Here is an 8,282-nt window from a genome sequence, read left to right on the forward strand (position 1 = left end):
TCTCCAGGTCATCATCACCACAAAGTGATGAAGTATAGAAGAACTTGGCCAATTTTTCAAGAAAACATAACAAAAAATATGATGTAATTATTTAAATCAGTAACTGTGACTCACTCCAGTACTGAAGGGAAATACAAAGCATTCATTCATTTAGAAACTTTTTCTCCAGTTGTTTAAAATATTTCTTATGAATTTGAAATCTTGTCTGTGCATTATTTTTGGTCTGTAGGTAATCCAAGGATAGTCTGGGACTAGGATTTGTATCTGTAAATTTGAGTTCCTCTGGCTTGTTTTGACTGAATTTCATAGAACAGTTATGGTTGGAAGGGACCTTAAGGCTCATCCAGTTCCAGTCCTTTGCCATGGGCAGAGACACCTTGCACTAAACCAGGTTGCTCAAAGTCCCATCCAGCCTGGCCTTGAACACTTCCATGATATCCCTGTTAGCTGTGGACACTTAGCACGTTGCTAGTGCTAGATATTTTGCCGTGGCTAGTTCAGATGCCTTTTCTCTCATTTAGAATTTGATATTTCTGTAAGGCTGTGATAATCAAAACCCGAAAGGAACATTAAATTACAGAGCATTCCCAGAAATATTTTTAACCATTCACTGACTGGCAGATAGCCAGTGCCTTCACATCCAGTAGTACTGTCTCCCACGGGACAGCAGTTGCTGCACCTTGCCTGTACCTAATCTCTTCAGTGCACAGTCTGAGTGACAGGGTTCTGCCCATGTATTACCATAGCAGAGCTCCCCTGAGAGGCTTTCCTTTAAACCTGATAAGCCTACAGCATCCTGTATTCTTTATTTCTGTATTTAAGTCTCCTTCTCAGAAGTGCATCCATTAAATGTCTGGATTTCAGTACGTTTCATTCTATTTTGAATGTGCTACAGCTACCACTTTTCGTCCAAGCCCCAAAGAGACACTTCTTTGTTTCTAACCTTATTAACACACTAAGCCAAACAGCGATTTGCCTCTGCATGACACTTCTGTCTGGGTAGCAGACCTGTGTGCAGTGACTCACAATATCTCCTGGAACTGTTTTACAAAATATGGCAAAATGTTTCTGCATCTGTACTTCACTGTAAAGCTTATCCTCTCCAATACATGAAGTAAGCTGACTTGCTGCCAGTATGCCAACCAGTATTGCCAGTGTCTCAGGTTCCCAGCCAAGTACCTATCGTTCTGTTTTTCACTGCTGCTCTGGAGATGCTCTAGCCACCTGCCTGCTTCCCAGGCTGCGTTTGCGCTCAGTTTTGATTATAGATCTTGAAAATGGGAAACCTAGGCTGTAGTCCAGAGATAGGCAAAGTAGGTCACTCCAGAGTTAACTATTCCAACTTTTTTTATTTCCATGATCTTGATATGTTCTTGGAAATACCACCAATCTTCTTGATTCTTTGATTAATTTCAAGCAAATTCTTCTTGAAAATATCAAGCAGTTAAACTGAGCTACATGTCATATTCCTGAAGCAGATATCCCCCCAGGTTCTAATAAAGTCAGAGGTATTTACCCTACTGGTTAGCTCTCAGTCAGTGTAAGGAAGGATCAAATTATGCCCCTTTATAACAGTTGTTAAGAGAAACCTAAGGCTGTTTAACTACTACATTAACTAAACATGATTGGTTTGGAATCTTGGAGGCATTACAGATGGCAAAAAGGAATTCTTTTTGGAAGACCTGATCTCTCAGCCCCTTAGGGGATCCACCTTATGTTCCTGCCTTCTGAGAGAAACACCTGAGGGAAAAGCAGTGGCAGGCTGAGGCCTTAGAAGAGTTCTCAAGGCACAGCTCATAGGTAAGCCAGTTTACTGCAGTTCCTTTCCTAATCCACTTCATGCTGCTCTACAGAATTATATACATCCTTGCCACCCTCAGGACTTGTTATTTTTTTAAATCTGCCCTACATAAAGGCAAGAAACAGGCCTTATTTAATCCTGAAGAGCAAGGATGTTAATTGGGCTGAAAATGGTAATGATGCATCTAATTCTGTCTTACCTGGCAGTGCTCTTCCTGCTCTAGGAGCACCTGAGTGCACTTGCCTCCCTGAACAGAGGCTGGAACATGTATTTTCCTGTGTTGCACCCAGCTCCTCCCTTGACCCATTATCAATGGGGTGTTACACAGTGAATCAAGTGTGAATCCCACAGTACTCCTCCTTATTCTGTTTCTGAGTAAAAGCAGGTATATGGTCAAGACTTTTAATGTATTTATTGCCTCAGCTGAAGCACAACTAGCTCAATGAAAAGGAAGGGGATTAACCACCTCCACTTCAGCTGAGACCTCTATCACCTTTATGTTTCAGGTTTCTATTCTATTCTTCAGCTATTTCAGTTACCAATCAAGGAGGGGTTTAAGTGGAGTTGGTACTTGCTGTTATTAATAAATAGCATTTTACAGCATTAACTAGTCTGTCCATGCCACATCCTTTTCGGGCAGGCAAATAAATGTTATTATCCTCATTTTACAAACACATTGATTAAGTGACTTACCTAAAGGCCACACATCAATTTCAATGTCAGTACCAAGCTTTGCACAAAGAAACTTCTGCATTGCAGTCGCAGAGAAAAGGGATCTGTATTATCAATTCCACACCCCCTCAGAAACAATCACTTCTCAGTTTTGTAGTCTAGATGGCATTTCCCCACTTCACACCCCCCATATGCCCATATACTTTGTCCACCCATCAAGCTGCTCCTTGAAGATGGCTGAAAACGGCTCCCAGTACATCTCAAACACAGGAAGCTTTTCTGTCTGCCTTCTGAATTAACCCCAAGGGCTGGGAAGCACTGCCTGGAGAGCCTGTGAAAACTCCCACATTGGTGGCTGAGCTTGAGGAGGCAGATGGTGAGGGAAGAAATAGAGGCTTGTGCTCCTGTCCGTAGGGCAATGTGAACATGAGCAACTATCTGAAGAAGCAGCAGGGGCAGGATTAGGAAGAAATTAGAAAGATCTTCCACCATTTTAAGAGATGTTTTTCCCCTTTTCCAACTAAGCAAAAAGACTGTGTACAAGAGGTACAATTCTCTGTTCTATTATTCCGAACAGTAGCTCCTGTTTGGAAATTGTGGTAGTTAACATTGGTAGCATTGGAAGTTGAGTCTTCAGCTCTAAAATGCAGTAGCAACCACAGTCCTCAGTCTGTTGAGCTACTGGGTCAATTTCTCCATTTTAAAGCTTCTACTTTTAAATTTGGAAGGAATTCTGGATTTGATCTCCATTGTCTGATTTAGACAGATTGTGTTTGTCTTTATCTCCTAACTGGCTGATGAGCAACAGAGACCTTACTGGATGCATGTGCTACGTATGACAAATGAAAGTATAACAATTAGCATCATAGCATGCAAAAAATCTGTTAAATAATACTGAGTTTCTAATGCTAAAAATCTGCTCTGTTTACAGGGAGGAAATTATGGCAGTGGCTGAATTTGTTTCCCTTCCAGAACAAGTCTTCCCTGTCTGGATAAACAAAACACAGAAACTGGCACAGCACTTTTAACAGCCATCCACATGTAAGGGTGGCAGTGTTTGTTCTTATTTAGGTACAGTTCACAAGATATTTCTGACTCAACTTCTAAATGCGAGAGAAAAACAGATCTTTTGAACCGCAGCAGATTCACCAGCAGATTCATAAACCTGTCATTAAAGCCCATGATGTCCTTTGCCAACACCTGAATTTGACCTAGTCATTGAAGCTGATCCTGTGCCAAAGTCTGAAAGCAGATACATTGAAAAATTGCCGAGCATTTATGATAGATACTGGTACTTCAGACCAGACTCCCAGGCAATGAATTATATTTTAACAAGCATACATGTCCAAGTTAAATTTAGAAGGAGAATTTGAAAAAGTTGCCAAGTTTTTAACTGAAGGTCATTTGTACTTTTTCTTTTAACAAAACCCATGCAAACTCACAGGAAATGTGAGAACTTACCTTCAAAATGCCTCAAATATTAGTCATATGAATGATACATTTACCTTTCTTTCTGGATTTTAAAAGATTATTTCTTGCCTAAAACTAAAGTTCAATTTATTGCTTGCAAGTCACCTATAGATTGCAATACTGAAAGTTTTCAATAGGTTTATGCCTGTCGGGATTTTATATTAGCTCCATTATTCATTAACAGCAAAAAAAATAAAGCATCTTTCTAAACAAGCGCTTAAGTGTGTGTGTTTTCTTGGCACTTCATTGGCTTGCTCTTCTATTCAACTTTAGTCGTTACTCTTTCACCTCTGAATTATTAAGGTGTCATGTACAGAAGTGGTAAGTTTAGCTGCATTAAGCTTTGATAGAGAGTTAATCTTACCTAGAGAGCAAGCAAAACATGCCTGGATGGTCATAGATGTGATTTTGTGTTCTGAAGCCTGATAAATATTATATCATGCCACAATTTAAGATGCTCAAGGGCTTCACAACCTTAATTGTGTTTTAATGATGGCAACTCTGTTCAATTATGTACTCTGGCTTCTTCAGAAAGAAGCACTTCCGTCTTTAAAATTATATTGTGGTACATCTTACCTGCAATACTTGGGGTATGCCCTGGTGTCTTCAGTGGTAGTTTTGGGTGCTAAGCAGTGCAAACCAAAGGCTTCTGTGTTGGGAAGAAGAAACAACCATAAATGAATATATATAATCAATAATTAAATAAGAGGAAGTAATAAGAAAGACAATAAAATAATAGAAGAGAGTGTTTGCATGAAAATGATACTGTGTTCTCTTTAGCTTGCATGTTCTGTGGAGCAAGTAGCATCTTGCGTTTTCTGGGGTGCATTACGTTGCACAGGGGGAACCTCATTTCTGGTCGATCCTTAGGTAGTACCGTGAACACGACTGTTGAAGTTTTCTTAATGATTCTTTCTGGTTTGTGATTTATTTCAGTGAGCTTCTCAGCTCTGTCCTACCTCCTCGCTAAACAAAGTTAATGATTTTGATTAGGTACTTGGATTCCAATCTACTAAAGCATTTAGAGGCATGCCTATGCTTGTCATCTGAAACTTTTAACAGTCTCATTGCCTTTGCTAAAACTCCTCACATCACGAGAGTCACAGGCATGCTTTATAGTGTTTCACTGGATTAAGCCTTTAGCCATTTTTCCCTTTTTTGGATTAATTTCTAAGACCCAGCTTCTTAAAGCTGTATGGGGTCAGTGATGCTTCAGCATTTTATTGTGTGTTTTGGCTGTTTTCTCACAAAAATGTTCTCTGATAACTTATCTCTTTCATTCACTTCCAGAATCCACTCACTGTTTTAATAAATATCTCAAGTGAGAGTGAATAATGAAATGAAACATCCAGCTTTCTGAAAGCTGTGTTTTCGGAAGAGTTTAGAATTACATAGTGAATGTAGAATCTGGTGCAGAAAGCCTTATTGTCACTGTCAGAAGCCTTTATGAACCAAGGTATTTGTGTTTGTCTAGAAACACATTTTGTGCAGGAACTATACATGAGATTCTCTTCACTTCTCATGTGCTAGAAGCTGGATAGCTGATGGAAACACTACCTTGTGGCCTTAACAATCTCTGATGTATTCTGATGCTTATGATGGCGGTATGTCAGATCAGTGGCATGTTATCTTTGTTTCAAACGAACAATCCTGTAATCATTGCTGCTGCGTTAGCTGATCATCCTAAATTGACATAACAAAAATCAGTTCATATCCTTATCTCCAGAATTCCAAATATGGGAAAGGTAGAGTCAGAAAATGGATATTTACAGGGAGAAGGTGCCTCACATTTCCCAACCAACTCCCCTGTCTTGGGCTGAGCCTGGCTGGACACCAGGTGCCCACCAAAGCCGCTCTGTCATGTCCCCCACCTCAGCTGAACAGGGGAGAGACAAGAATGAAAGGTTTGTGGGTTGAGATCAGGACAGGGAGAGATCACTTACCAGTTACCACCACAGGCAAAACAGACTGGACTTGAGGAAATCAGTTTGATTACTAACCAAATGAGTCGAATAATAAGAAAATAAACCCAAATCTTAAAACACCTTCCCCCCACCCCTCCCTTCTTCCCAGGCTCAACTTCACCCATAGTTCTCTTTACCTTCTCCTCTCCAGCAGGTCAGGGGGATGGAGAGTGGGGGTTGTGGTCAGTTGATCACACATTGTCTCTGCTGCTCCTTCCTCCTCAGGGGAGGACTCCTTACACTCTTCCCCTCTTCCAATGTGGGGTCCTTCCCACAGGAGACAGTCCTCCCCGAACTCCTCCAATGCGGGTCCTTCCCACAGGCTACAGTTCTTCAGGAACTTCTCCAGCGTGGGTCCCTTCCATGGGTGCGTCCTTCAGGAACAGACTCCTCCAGCGTGGGTCCCTGCAGTATCACCAGTCCTGAAGCAAACCTGCTCCAGCGCAAGCTCCTCTCTCCACGGGAAAACAGGTCCTGCCAGTAGCTGCTCCAGTTTGGGCTTTCCATGGGGTCACAGCATCCTTCAGGCATCCCCTGGCTCCAGCGTGGTGTCCTCCATGGGCTGAAGGTGTAACCCACTCTACCATGGACCTCCATGGGCTGCAGGGCACAGCTGCCTCATCATGGGTTTGCACCACGGGCTGCAGGGGAATCTGCTCTGGCACTGGAGCACCTCCTCCCTCCTTCTTCACTGACCTTGGTGTCTGCAGAGCTGCTTCTCTCACGTATTCTCACTCCTCTCTCTGGCACATCAGTATTTCCCCCTTTTTAAATCTGTTGTCCCAGAGTTGCTACCACTGTGCCTGAAAGGCTTGGCCTTGGCCAGCGCTGGTGGGTCAGTCTTGGATCCAGCTGGCATTGGCTCTGTTGGACATAGGGGAAGCCTCTAGCAGCTTCTTGCAGAAGCCACCCTTATAGTCCCCCCACTACCAAAGCCTTGCCACACAAACCCTATACACCCTCCCTGTGGTTCTTTTAAAATAAATTATTCTATGTAGCTCACAGCTCCTAAAGGGATTTGAAGGTTATTGCATTCCATTCATTTCCAAGTAGATTGGATACTAAAAATAAAAAGTAATGACTCAGAGCTTACCTTTCTTGACTCTGGAGCTGAAATGGTAAATATTTAATAAGGGAAACTCTCCTTCCCAAAGTTCTGTTCTTCCTTGCTTTATACTAAAAAGCAAAATGAATTTCTTAGCACATAGCTGTCTACTCATGGCTAATCATGAATACACAGAATAGACGCACAATCCCCATACTGCAAAAACATTGGAGGACTTTTACTGATGAGAGTAGCCCCGATAAAGGCAGTGAGAATATAACTGAAGAGCTATCACTCTCTGTTGAAAAAAATCATCTACGTTTATAATCTTTCCTCTCATGCAATTTAATGGCTAAATGGAAAAAACTGTCACCGTATAATTTACTGTCTTGATAGCACTGGAACATCTGCAAACATGATACATGTATTACACAGATTACAGCATATATTGAAATATATATATAAAATATATAAATAGTATTCCTGCATTCTTGAGAGCAGTGGGCATGTGCAGCATTTGTACTTCAGCCCACTTTTCAAACAGGGAAAGATACAAAGGCATAAGACTGATAATCTCAGTTCTTTCTTTGAAAGGTCTGAATAGCTGAACACAATTTGTTTCTAATTCTGATTGCTAAAAGACATTTACCTAGAAGAAGAATCTATTACGAGTAAACAGACAACGCTTTGTGAGCAACCAAGTGAACAAAAGAATCTTCTTACCAGGAGCCAACATCCCAAGGAGGCACTGCAACGCCTTTGGAATGTATTTCTCAATATAGCACAACATGTTTCGCTTAAGGTAAGCGATAAGTAAGGGTGTGCCGTCAGGGAGAGGAGCATGAATACAGAGTATGAGGGAGCAAGTACAAGTTAAAATGCCAGGCTGGATGTTTCAGCTCCCTCTCCAGTCATCTTCCCATACTGTCAGATCCACACAGGGATCAAGTCCTTGGTGTCTGTCTGAGTGATTTCAAAGACCCTTTTTTATCCCCCTTTGAGATGGGAAGATATTATTTTTTAGAAACTATCTAGCATAGAAAAAGTAATTCTCTACAAATCATTAATGCTAACAGATCCCTGCCAAAAGCAAATGCATGTACCACAGTCACTGGAAGTGTGAAGTTCTTAAAACCACTTACAAACAGGAAATGGCAAAGGTGTTCTCTGGGCCTCACCTCTTTACTAGGAGATAATGTGAGCTAGGCTGGGGGTAATAAGTCAAAAGCTCCTGAGGTTCACATTACCTACCCTACTTCTTACCCGGCCTTCCCACAGCAAGACAATCATGGGGGAACCTTGGAGTGGAAAGTTCACTCAGGTTGTCGAG

The sequence above is a fragment of the Pezoporus wallicus genome, unplaced genomic scaffold, assembly GCF_028554395.1.
Source record: "Pezoporus wallicus isolate ANWC-B61680 ecotype Strahan unplaced genomic scaffold, APGP_CSIRO_Pwel_v1 contig_7725, whole genome shotgun sequence".
Classification (NCBI taxonomy): Eukaryota; Metazoa; Chordata; class Aves; order Psittaciformes; family Psittacidae; genus Pezoporus; species Pezoporus wallicus.